The sequence below is a fragment of the Pongo pygmaeus genome, chromosome Y, assembly GCF_028885625.2.
Source record: "Pongo pygmaeus isolate AG05252 chromosome Y, NHGRI_mPonPyg2-v2.0_pri, whole genome shotgun sequence".
In the NCBI taxonomy this organism is placed as follows: Eukaryota; Metazoa; Chordata; class Mammalia; order Primates; family Hominidae; genus Pongo; species Pongo pygmaeus.
Genome location: NC_072397.2, coordinates 4,699,284 through 4,712,998, shown reverse-complemented (window position 1 = coordinate 4,712,998; position 13,715 = coordinate 4,699,284).

Below are 13,715 nucleotides of genomic sequence, written 5' to 3'. Positions count from 1 at the left end.
CTGGTGTGAGATGGTATCTCATTGTGGTTTTGATTTGCATTTCTCTGATGGCCAGTGATGGTGAGCATTTTTTCATGTGTTTTTTGGCTGCATAAATGTCTTCTTTTGAGAAGTGTCTGTTCATGTCCTTTGCCCACTTTTTGATGGGGTTGTTTGTTTTTTTCTTGTAAATTTGTTGGAGTTCATTGTAGATTCTGGATATTAGCCCTTTGTCAGATGAGTAGGTTGTGAAAATTTTCTCCCATTTTGTAGGCTGCCTGTTCACTCTGATGGTAGTTTCCTTTGCTGTGCAGAAGCTCTTTAGTTTAATGAGATCCCATTTGTCAATTTTGGCTTTTGTTGCCATTGCTTTTGGTGTTTTAGACATGAAGTCCTTGCCCATGCCTACGTCCTGAATGGTATTGCCTAGGTTTTCTTCTAGGGTTTTTATGGTTTTAGGTCTAACATTTAAGTCTTTAATCCATCTTGAATTGATTTTTGTATAAGGTGTAAGGAAGAGATCCAGTTTCAGCTTTCTACATATGGCTAGCCAGTTTTCCCAGCACCATTTATTAAATAGGGAATCCTTTCCCCATTTCTTATTTTTGTCAGGTTTGTCAAAGATCAGATAGTTGTAGATATGTGGCATTATTTCTAATGGCTCTGTTCTGTTCCATTGATCTATATCTCTGTTTTGGTACCAGTACCGTGCTGTTTTGGTTACTGTAGCCTTGTAGTATAGTTTGAAGTCAGGTAGCGTGATGCCTCCAGCTTTGTTCTTTTGGCTTAGGATTGACTTGGTGATGTGGGCTCTTTTTCGGTTCCATATGAACTTTAAAGTAGTTTTTTCCAATTCTGTGAAGAAAGTCATTGGTAACTTGATGGGGATGGCATTGAATCTGTAAATTACCTTGGGAAGGATGGCCATTTTCATGATATTGATTCTTCCTACCCATGAGCATGGAATGTTCTTCCATTTGTTTGTATCCTCTTTTACTTCATTGAGCAGTGGTTTGTAGTTCTCCTTGAAGAGATCCTTCACATCCCTTGTAAGTTGGATTCCTAGGTATTTTATTCTCTTTGAATTGTGAATGGGAGTTCACTCATGATTTGGCTCTCTGTTTGTCTGTTATTGATGTATAAGAATGCTTGTGATTTTTGTATATTGATTTTGTATCCTGAGACTTTGCTGAAGTTGCTTATCAGCTTAAGGAGATTTTGGGCTGAGACAATGGGGTTTTCTAGATATACTATCATGTCATCTGCAAACAGGGACAATTTGACTTCCTCTTTTCCTAATTGAATACCCTTGATTTCCTTCTCTTGCCTAATTGCCCTGGCCAGAACTTCCAACACTATGTTGAATAGAAGTGGTGAGAGAGGGCATCCCTGTCTTGTGCCAGTTTTCAAAGGGAATGCTTCCAGTTTTTGCCCATTCAGTATGATATTGGCTGTGGGTTTGTCATAAATAGCTCTTATTATTTTGAGATACGACCCATCAATACCTAATTTATTGAGAGTTTTTAGCATGAAGGGTTGTTGAATTTTGTCAAAGGCCTTTTCTGCATCTATTGAGATAATCATGTGGTTTTTGTCTTTGGTTCTGTTTATATGCTGGATTATATTTATTGATTTGCGTATATTGAACCAGCCTTGCATCCCAGGGATGAAGCCCACTTGATCATGGTGGATAAGCTTTTTGATATGCTGCTGGATTCTGTTTGTTGTATGGCAAATTTTTGCACTAAAATAAAATGACTGGTGTTTAAAGAGGGATGTTCAGGACAAACCTGAAATTCCAGGTATATGGTTTGTGTAAGTCATAAAAAGTTATTAAAAATTGAATTTATAAAAAAGTTACACGATTAAGTTAGCTATAATTAAATATGAAGATTAATCTAAAAATGACATTGATATTAAAAATACACAATACAAATAAAATAATTGGTTAGAACAAGATTTTATTAAAAACATTTGACATCTTTTTGTTTACTTATTTGTTTGTTTGTTTGTTTGCTTGTTTTCTGGGACAGAGTTTCACTCTGTTGCTGTGATCTTGGCTCACTACAACCTCTGCCTCTCGGGCTGGTAGAGACAGGGTTTTGCCATCTTGTCCTGGCTGGTCTCAAACTGCTGAGCTCAGGCAGTCCAACTGCCTTGGCTTCCCAAAGTGCTAGCATTACAGGGGTGAGCCACTGTGCTTGGCCAAAAGTATTTGGTCTGTTAAGGAAAGAAGTTTTTAATTTTAAAATTGTATAATCTGTTTCTTTTTGAAATTTTTCAGTTTGATATCGAAGCAGTGTCATTTATCTGGGGTAATACCTGAGATTTGTTTTCTCATAGCCATGGGAAACTAAAACTTTGGCACATCAGAGTGAGGTTCAGAGCTGAAGCTTAATAGGCAAAAGAAAGAGAAAAATTCTCTCTGCTGCAGGGAGAAGAGTCCCAGAGAAAATGGGTTTCCAGTTCTGTGGTGAAATGCACAGGGTTTTATAGACTATCTTGAGGAGTTGTCAGACATAAGGTGTGAAAGATTAGTTGAACCAGATACACCATTTTCATAACATGTGAGGAAGCTGGCCAGCCCAATCCTAATCTTTTATTATGCAGATTAGTTCTCTGCCTTGTTGTCTACTTTTTTGCTGTACACATGTTGAACATACCTGGCTTTCAGGTAGTCCTTTTCTATTGGCACAGCTGCTGGTATTCACATGCACAAGCTTCCAGCTTGCTTAGCTGCATTTTCAGCTTGACTTTTCAGGATGCTGTTTGTTAGAAAATGAATGCTTTGGGGTCAATTTTTGTTAAAAGAGAAATGTTGCTGAAGACTCTGTTACCCTAATTATCTGCCTAAATAATTTTTTTAGCTCCTGTATCAATATCTCAGAAGTTTGACTTCTCTGCCCCACTGCTTCAGCTTTTTCTCTCATTTGAGAAGGCCTAGGATAGTAACTTTTCTCCTTCATCTTGTGTTTACTCCTGTAATATTTTATAACAATAACAGTCTGAAGTAAAAAAAGATTTTTGAAAATAGGCAAATAAAAAATCTTATAGAATTTGTCTCTATCTGTATGTCTATTTTATCTATATGTGTATATATGTTATGTTGAATATTTCACTACCAAACTATAGAAAAAGCTCTCATTAACTGGTTTAAATAATGTTAATGTTTATCAGATGGATAAGCATTATCTTGATTAATGTCTTTTAGTTCACTTGACTTTGGTAATCTCTGGTAAGATCAATTTGGTAAATTTAATCTTTATTATCTCTAGTAATTTACATCTTTAAAATCATGTTATATTTAAAATAAGTAATCATAGGTTTTCCACTGGGAATCTGGGTTACTAAGAATTAGAATACTAGGACAGCAAGATGTGTATTTAGTAAGGTTATAAAACATGAGTGGTTTTTGCTGAAGAAAATGTCATTTTTATAGTTCAGAGGCTCCTTAAACATCACTCTAAAATTAAAAATATATATAAATAAAACTAAATGGATATAGAGAAAAATATTAGCTTGGTGCAAAAGTAATTGTGCTTTTTGCCTTATGAAAGTGATGGCAAAAACTGCAATTACTATTGCACCAACATAATAAAAGGGTGGGAAATTAGAAATTTTGATTCTTGGGTGGCCCTGTGATCACTCACAGCAGGGAACTGCAGCTGGGCTGCCTTCAGTCACTAAAGGTAAATTTTACCAGTGGAATTAAGAGATGGATCATACTCATACTCTCAGGGAATTACTTCACTGAATGCATAAGGAAGTGCAAACTGATAAGGAAAAAGTGAAAATCGGATTTGATTCCTTGGTTATTATTTAGAATAGCCAAGATGAGACTAAAGAATGCTGAGTGGATTCTTAGCTATTCATAGAAAGAAAAATTAAACCAGGGCAAAAAAATTACATCTGAAACCTGTAGTTACCCAAAATATAGTCAATGTGAGGGAAGGACAAAACTAAGCTACCAGTAAAATCAGAGAGTGTAATGTTAAGAAATTGTTACATTTTGTAGATTGGTATCATCAGCTTAAAGAAAAATCTTTACTACAATGGATTTTAAAAATAATTTTAAAAACAGTATCCTTAATTTTAAATGATACAGAATGAAGGAGCTTGTTTGGTTGATCCATGATCCACAACCCACTATTAAACAATTACTGATGAGTATAGAGGAAGCAGATGCACAGGTGTCTATTTCTAAGAGAACAACCAGCCTACTGGACTGGATAAATGCCACCACAAGGTTCATTGATCCTGAGAAGGGAACTGTCCAATTCTCTCTAATAAAATATCAAGTGGAGCAACCTAGATGAACAAGTTAATATGCTTCTGATGCAAGCCATATTAGACTAGCTTTACGATGACTGTATATGGTCTCACTGAGTATGCCTATTACCTATGTCATGCTAAATGCTGGGGTTAAGAAGGCCCTTTATGTGGGCACCACATGTGACATTACTCCTGCCAAATCATACAACTACTTAAGAAGGGTTATTAAGTTTGCTCTACCTCCTGTTTCCTACAGATGCTTAATAAACATTAAGATGAATAACAATAACAATGAAATTGGAAAGGGAAAGAAAATCAAAGGACTTGCTCTAGAAGGTTGATAGAAATCTTTAAAATGGTTATTAATAAATAAAGTGAAGCTTGGTGTGGTGTCTAACACCTGTAATCTCATCACTTTGGAAGGCCAAGGCAGGTGGATCATGAGTTCAGGAGATCAAGACCATCCTGGCTAACACAATGAAACCCTGTCTGTACTTACTAAAAAAAAAAAAAAAAAAAAAAAAGAAAAAAAAAAAGAAATTAGCCGAGCATGGTGGCACACACCTGTAGTCCCAGCTACTCAGTAGACTGAGGCAGAAGAATTGCTTGAAACATGGAGGTGGAGGTTGCAGTGAGTCATGATCATGCTACTGCACTCCAGCCTGTGCAACAGAGTGAGACTCCATCTTAAAAATAAATAAATACATACATACATACATAAAAATTGATGGGGTCAAAACAAAGGTATTTACAATAATATCAAAGACTGGGTGGACCAAGGGGAACCCCTTCTGGTCCCCTAACATTAAAAAACCCCAAAAGGTAGTTTTCTACTATTTGCACCATATTAAGGAAATCTAAGAAAAATCAAAAGGTAAAACAGTGAAAAACTGGCATTGCCTGGAGCAATGCTGAAGCCAATTAAGATAAAGATTGACGAAACAACCTGAGTCCCTTGCATGGATGTCCTACTGGAAACCCAAATACTTTTTTACCAGAAAAGATAAAATGGTCTGGGAGTAGAAAAGAAAGATTCCTGGAACCAGAACATAAAAAATGTAAAGACTGCTATTGAGAGGTGAAGCCACCTGGACTTCCTGGGTCGAGTGGGGACTTGGAGAACTTTTCTGTCTTACAAGATGTTTGTAAAATGCACCAATCAGTTCTCTGTAAAAATGCACCAATCAGTGCTCTGTGGCTAGATAGAGGTTTGTAAATTGGACCAATCAATGATCTGTAAAATGGACCAATTGGCAGAACGTGGGCAGGGACAAATACATGAATTTGGGGGCTAAACACTGGGCACCTGTCAGCCGTTAAAAATGACTACTGCAGCCATTGGACTAAAGACATGGATGTCAGGCTTTCTGGGAAAGGACTCTCTAACAACCCCCAACTCTTTGGATATGGGAATGTTGATTTGCCTGGAACCAGCTTCCACTATTCCTGTACTTCCAGTTTGATCCGAGGGTCAACAGAGAGGAAAGCCATTCAGCTCTGGGTTCCCAAAAAAGTTGGTTGACCCTGCAGCCATGAATGGAACTCTCAAAATCACATTGCCCAAATGAGACTCACCCATCTAACCTATCTATCCTAACCCTTGCTTCCTGGATCTTTATGCCTGTCAGACAAACTTCCTCCTGCCTCTCTTCTCCAAGGCTAGTCCTGCTTACAAAAACCACTCTCATCTCTAGTGCTTTTCTAATTTCTCCTATTAGAATAATTTCTAGTATAAATTTCAGGACTCTGTTCATTTCTTTAGGCACCCAGACTCACCAATCAGAAAGACATAACTTTTGCCTGAATCCCTTTGTTGGCAAAGGGACTATCTGGAATGCCATCTATCCTTTTAGGATCCCTCCTCAGGCTTGTAGGTCTAACAAAGGCTATTCCCAAAGCTAGGATATGGGGAGCCTCAGAAATTATATCCTTCCTATTCATATGATGAGAAGTGAGGACAAAAGGTGCCACTCTTCCAACCCTGGAGATCACTTCTTTCCTTCAGGGTATGGTCCTCCACTCCATTTTGAGGCACATCATCTTTATAGGACAAGGGTAAGGTCCCAACATGAACAGGATAATGCTCAGGACTCTAACAGGTTTTTGAGAATGCTTCAATAAAGGCCACTAAATCCAGTTTCTCTTGGTCCTCTTTGTGGTCTAAGAGGAAAGGCAAAGTTGCAGGTTTTTGAGAATATGCCGGTAAGGGTCACTAAATCCCACCTTCCTCCATCCTCTTTGTGCTCTAGGAGATAAACTAGTATTTCTGCAGCTGCTTTGGTGAGTGCAACTATTCTGACCAGCAAGGTCCAGAGGCTGTTGTGGGTTCTTGGGGAGGCAAACAAAACAAAACTGCAGGCAGATTTTTATTTCAGATGGGAAACAGGCATCAACAGGCTCACCCTTGAAATGCATCCTAAGCCACCGGGACCAATTAGACACACAAACCATGAAAAAGAAGTGGCTTATTTTTTCTGCATTACAGCCTGGCCCCAATATTCTCTCTGATGTGGAAAAATGGCAACCTGAGGAAAGTATACATTACAATACTATCCTACAGCTTGACCTTTCCTTCAAGAGGGAAGGCAAATGGAGGGAAATACCTTATGTCCAAGCTTTCTTTTCATTAAGGGTGAATCCACAACTATGCAAAACATGCAAAATTAGAAAATTATCCATGAATTATTCAATGATGTCCACTATAACTCAGGGAAATGAAGAAAATCCTTCTGCCTTCCTCTAGTGACTATGGGAGGCCTTAAGAAAATATACTCCCCTGTCACCTGACTCACTAAAGGGTCAATTGATCTTAAAAGACAAGTTTATTACCCAATCAGCTGCAGATATCAGGAGACAGCTCCAAAAGTGAGCCCTGGGCCCTGAACAAAATCTGGAGGCATTATTAAATCTGGCATCATCACTGTTCTATAGTAGGGACCAAGAGGAACAGGCTGAAAAGGAAAAGTGAGATAAGGGAAAGGCCACAGCATTACTCATGTCCTTCAGAAAAACAAACCTTCGTGATTCAGAAAGAATAGAAAATGGAGCAGACCAATCACCCTATAGGGCTTGTTATCAGTGTGGTTTGCAAGGACACTTAAAGAAAAGATTGTCCAATGAGAAACAAGCTTCCCCCTCACCCATGTCCACTATGCCAAGGCAATCACTGGAAGGCACACTGCCCCAGATGGCAAAGGTTCTCTGGGCCAGAAGCCCCCAACCAGATGATCCAACAACAGGAATGAGGGTGTCTGGGGCAAGTGCCAGCTCATGGTATCAACCTCACTGAGCCCTGGGTATGTTTAACCATTGAAGGCCAGGAAATTGACTTCCTCCTGGACACTACATGGCCTTCTCAGTGTTGATCTCCTGTCCTAGATGGCTTTCCTCAAGGTCTATTACCATCCGAGGAATCCTGGGAGAGCCTCTAACCAGATATTTCTCCAGCCTCCTTAGTTGTAATTGAGAGACTTTGCTCTTTTCACATGGTTTTCTTGTTATGCCTGAAAGTCCCACAGCCTTATTAGGGAGGGATGTATTACCCAAAGCTGGATCTATTATCTATATGACTATGGGGGATAAGTTACCCATTTGTTGTCCCCTACTTGAGGAGAGAATCAACCCTGAAGTCTGGGCATTGGAAGGACAATTTTTAAGGGCAAAAATGCCTGCCCAGTCCAAATCACGATAAAAGACCCCAACTATTTCCTTATCAAAGGCAATATCCCTTAAGGCCTGAAGCCATAAAGGATTACAGGATATTATTAGACATTTAAAAGATCAAGGCTTAGTAAGGAAATACAGCAGTCCCAGCAACACCCCAATTCTAGGAGTACAAAAACTGAACGGTCAGAGTAGACCAGTGCAAGATCTTAGACTCATCAGTTAGGCAGTAATTTCTCTATATGCAGTTTTGCTCAACCCTGATACCCTGCTGTCTCAAATTCCAGAGGAATGATTCACTGTTCTGGAGCTCAAAAATGCCTTCTGTATTTCCCTGCACTCTGACTCCCAGTTTCTCTTTGCTTTGAGGATCCTACCAATCAGACATCCCAACTTAGTGAACAGTCTTGCCTCAAGGATTTAGAGATAGCCCTCATCTGTTTGGTCAGGCACTGCCCCAGATCTAGTCCAATTCTCAAGTCCAGGCACTCTGGTCCTTCAGTATGTGGATGATTTACTTTTGGCTAACAGTTTAGAAGCTTTATGCCAGCAGGCTACTCTAGATCTCTTGAGATTTCTAACTAACCAAGAGTACAATGTGTCTAAATTGAAGGAGCAGCTCTGCCTACAACAAGTCAAATATTTTTGCCTAATCTTAGCCAGAGGAACTGAGGCCCTCAGCAAGGAATGAATACACCTATTCTTAGAGCTTATCCTTGCTCTAAGACATTAAAATGGTTGGGGGGTTCCATGGGATCACTGGCTTTTGCTAGCTATGAATCCCCAGATACAGCAACATAGACAGGCCCCTCTATACTCTAATCAAGGAGACCCTGAGGGAAAATACTCATCTAGTAGAACAGGAACCAGAGGGAGAAACAGTTTTCAAAACCTTAAGGCAGGCCCTAGTACAAGATTCAGACTTAAGCCTTCCCACAGGAAAAAAACTTCTCTTTATTTGTCACAGAGAGAGCAGGAATAGCTCTTAGAGTTCTTACTCAGACTCAGGGGACAACCCCACAACCAGTGGCCTACCTAAGTAAGGAAATTGATATAGTAGCAAAAGGCTGGCCACATTGTTTATGGGTAGTTGTGGCAGTGGCTGTTGTAGTATAAGAGGCTATCAAAATCATACAAGGAGAGGATCTCACGACTGAACTACTCAGATGTAAATGGCATACTAGGTGCCAAAGGCAGTTTATGGCTATCAGACAACCACTACTTAGATACCAGGTGCTACTCCTTGAGGGACGAGTGCTTCAAATACATATGTGTGTGGCCCTCAACCCTGCCACTTTTCTCCCAGAGGATGGGGAACCAATTGAGCATGACTGCCAACAAATTATAGTCCAGAATTATGCCACCCAAGCTGAACTCCTAGAAGTCCCATTAGCTAATCCTGACCTTAACCTATATAATGATGGAAGTTCATTTGTGGAGAATGGGATATGAAGGGCAGTTTATGCCATAGTTAGTGATGTAACCTTACTTGAAAGTAAGCCTCTTCCTCCAGGGACCACTACCTTGTTAGCAGAACTAGTGGCAATTGCCTGAGCCTTAGAACTGGGAAAGGGAAAACGAATAAATATATATACAGATAGCAAGTATGCTTATCTCATCCTACATGCTGACACTGCAATATGGAAAGAAAAGAAGTTCCTAACCTCTGTGGGAACCCCCATTAAATACCACAAGGAAATCATAGAGTTATGGTATGCAGTGCAAAATCCCAAGGAGTTGGGAGTCTGACACTGCCAAAGTCATCAAAAAGGTGGTGAAAAGGCAGAAGGAAACCATTGGGCATATGCTGAGGCTAAAATTTCTGCCAGACAGAACCTTCCATTAGAAATACCTATGAAAGGACATTTGGTATGGAACAACCCTCTCCAAGAGATTAAGCCCCAATATTCCCCAATTGAAACAGAATGGAAAATTTCATGGGGGCATAGTTTTCTCCTCTAGGGGTGGTTAATGACAGAAGAGGGAAAGGTACTCATACCCAAAGCCAGCCAGTGGAAAATACTTAAAACCCTCCAACAAACTTTTCCTATGGGTATGGAGAACACTCATCCAATGGCCAAATCCCTATTTACAGGGCCAAATCTCCAGACCATCTGGCAAATAGTCAAAGCCTCAGAGGTGTGCCAAAGGAATAATCCCTTGGTCTATCATAAGGGCCCTCTGGGGGAACAAAGAATAGGTCACTATCTCCAGGATATCTGGTGATAGTGACCTATAGGCAGTTAGACTTCACCCATATGCCTAAGTCAAAGGGATTTTAATACTTGTTTGTCTGTGTTGATATCTTTACAAATTGGATAGAAGCCTTCCCCTGCAAGACAAAGAAGGCTCAGAAAGTGGTTATAATTCCTAGATTTCAGCTTCCTGAAAGCTTACAATGTGACATCAGTCTAGCTTTTAAAGCCACAATAGCTCAGGGAATTTCCAGGACACTAGGTATACAACATCACCTTCACTGCACCTGAAGGCCAGAATCCTCAGGGAAGGTGGAGAAAGCAAATGAAACACTCAAGAGGCATTTAAGGAAACTAACACAAGAAACTCATGTCCCATGTCCTACTGTCTTGCCCATGGCCTTCTTGAGAATCTGAAATTCTCCTCACAAAATGGGGCTCATTCTATATAAAATGCTGTATGGATGACCATTTCTCACAAATGACCTCCTACTTGATCAGGAAATGGCCAACTTGGTCAAAGATATAACTTCTTTGGCAAAATATCAACAAAACCTAAAAAATCTACCTGAAGGATATCACAGAAAAAAGGGAATGGAGTTGTTTCAACCATGAGATGTAGTGTTGATCAAACCGCTCCCCTCTACCTCCCCATCTATGGACTCTTTGTGGGAAGGACCATCCTCGGTAATTCTCTCTACCCCCACTGCAGTCAAGGTAGCAGGAGTGGAATCTTGGATTCACCACACCCAAGTTAAACTTTTGACACCCCCTGAGGAATCTGTGAGACTGACAGCTCAGGAGTCCCAAGATCAGCCAGACCAGCCTCAATATACCTGTAAGCCATTGGAAGACTTGCATCTCCTCTTTTGGAAGGAAACATCCCAGACTAAAAAGACTCCTACAGCTTATTGTGAGGAAAAACTCCTTCCTACTTCAAAAAGATAAGTGAAAACTGACATAATCTTTACCTCCTCTCCTTGCGCCTTTAATGAAATCCTTTTACTGTTTCATCACATATTAAGCAACATACTAACCATATTCTTTGCAAAAGGACTATATAGTGTAGCTCCTGCTGGGATGAAAATCCTAATCACATCAACCTTCTTTCTATCATCCTTCCTTCTGACAGTAATTTACTCCTACCTTTAACTCAGACTGGATAAAGTGACCTCATCTTTCAGGGCATTCTCATTACCTTCCAACTTACTCTTTGCCTATCTATCCCTCCTGCTTCCTTGGATACCCCACACAGTCTCCCCTCCCTTCCTAATTACCTCTACAACACTCTCAACTTAGCCCACTCTCTGTTAAAGCAGTCCAATACCCTGGCAAATGACAGTTGGCTTTATATCTCTCTATCAACCACTGCTTACATTGCCACTCCCGTTCCTGTAAAAAACTGGGTGTTTACTAACTTAATGTACAACCCTCATCATGAAGGAAAAGACCCTTTCCAACTTCTAAATATGCAATCAGTAGGTGACTTCCCCATCTCTGATAGGACGAAGAATACCCTAACAGAATACACATTCCAACTTTTATCTTCTTACATTTCCAATCTCACCTAATACATAAGCAATGAAAAGCCCATTCTTGACCCTGTAACCACGGATACCATCTTAACTTTCCAAGCTGCTTTATGCATCCAAGGCAACGTGTTATCAGACCTGGCCCTGGGGCCCCTACTATGCCATCAGTGTAATTACACTCTACAGCTTCAAGCCTCAACTGATCATAGTAACTTTCAAGTCACCCAAACAGCTCCATTCAGACAGCTTGTCCACTTCTCAGGGCCTCCAAAAATCAACTCCTCCCTGCTTAACAAAGAGTTGGGGTTTTTTGTAATGGCAAATATACTCCCTGCATGACCATTCACCCCTAGACACCCTGCAGACATGTCCTCACCACTAACGAATGCCTTCTCATCCCCTCTTTCTATCACTTCGTTGAATGGTTCCTAGTAAATAAAAAATGGTTATGTCTCCAATGGGAAAATAAAACACAGGGAGCCACTCAGTTTGCTCCCAACACCCCTTTCAAGCTGCTCACTGGAGCTACCTGGGCAAGGCCTCTAGGAGTATTGGAAAATAAAAACAGCAAACTCACACACCTTTTTAACATACAACCAGTTCTGTCTAACCAGCCAAAGCATATTCTTCTTATGTCCAACTTAAAGCTATATCAACCTCCCCCTCAACTGGACACCTACCTGCACCTTAATCTTCCTAAGTCCTATCATTAACATAGCCCCAGGAAATCAGACTCTATCAGTGTCCCTCAAAGCTCAAGCCCATCAGCACAGGGCCATACAACTAATTCCCCTATTTATAGGGTTAGGAATGGCCACTGCTACAGGAATTGGAATAGCCAGCTTATCTACTCCATTATCCTACTACCACACACTCTCAAAGGATTTCTCAGGCATCTTGCAAGAAATAACAAAATCTATCCTTACTCTACAATCCCAAATAGACTCTTTGGCACAGTGACTCTCCAAAACCGCTGAGGCCTAGACCTCCTCACTGCTGAGAAAGGAGGACTCTGCACCTTCTTAGGGGAAGAGTGTTGCTTTTATACTAACAAGTCAGGGATAGCATAAGATGCTGCCCAGGGTTTACAGGAAAAGGCTTCTGAAATCAGACAACCCCTTTCAAATTCTTATACCGATCTCTGGAGTTGGGTGTCATGGCTTTTCTCCTTTCTAGGTCCCATGATAGCCATCTTGCTATTACTAGCATTTGGGCCCTGTATTTTTAACCTCCTTGTCAAATTTGTTTCCTCCAGGATCGAGGGCATCAAGTTACAGATGATCTTACATATGAAATCCCAAATAAGCTCAATTCACAACTTCTACCAAGGACCCTTGGATCGACCCACTGGCCCTTTGACTGGCCTAGAGATTTCCCTTCTGGAGGACACTACCACTGTAGGGCCCGTTCTTCACCCCAAGCCAGCAGGAAGTAACTAGAGCAGTCATTGCCCAATTCCCAACAGCAGTTGGGGTGTCCTGTTTAGAAGGGTGATTGAGAAGTGAAGTCAGCTGGACTTCCTGAGTCAAGTGGTGACTTGAATAACTTTTCTTTTTTTTGAGACAGATTCTCACTCTGTCACCCAAGATGGAGTGCAGTGGCATGATTTCAGCTTACTGCAAGCTCTGCCTCCCAGGTTCACACCATTCCCCTGCCTCAGCCTCCCCAGTAGCTGGGACTACAGGTGCCCACCACCACACCCAGCTAATTTTTTGTATTTTTAGTAGCGACGGGGTTTCACCATGTTAGCCAGGATGGTCTCGATCTGCTGACCTCATGATCCACCTGCCTCAGCCTCCCAAAGTGCTGGGATTACAGGCGTGAGCCACTGCTCCAGCAGAGAACTTTTCTGTCTTACAAGAGCTTTGTAAAATGCACCAATCAGTGCCCTGTAAAAATACACCAATCAGTGCTCTGTAGCTAGCTAGTTGTTAGTAAAATTGACCAATCAGCCCCCTGTAAGATGGACCAATCAGCATTCTGTAAAATGGACCAAACAACACTAAAATCAGCAGGACATGGGCAGGGACAAATAAGGGAATAAAAGGTGGCCACCCCAGCCAGCAGCAGCAAC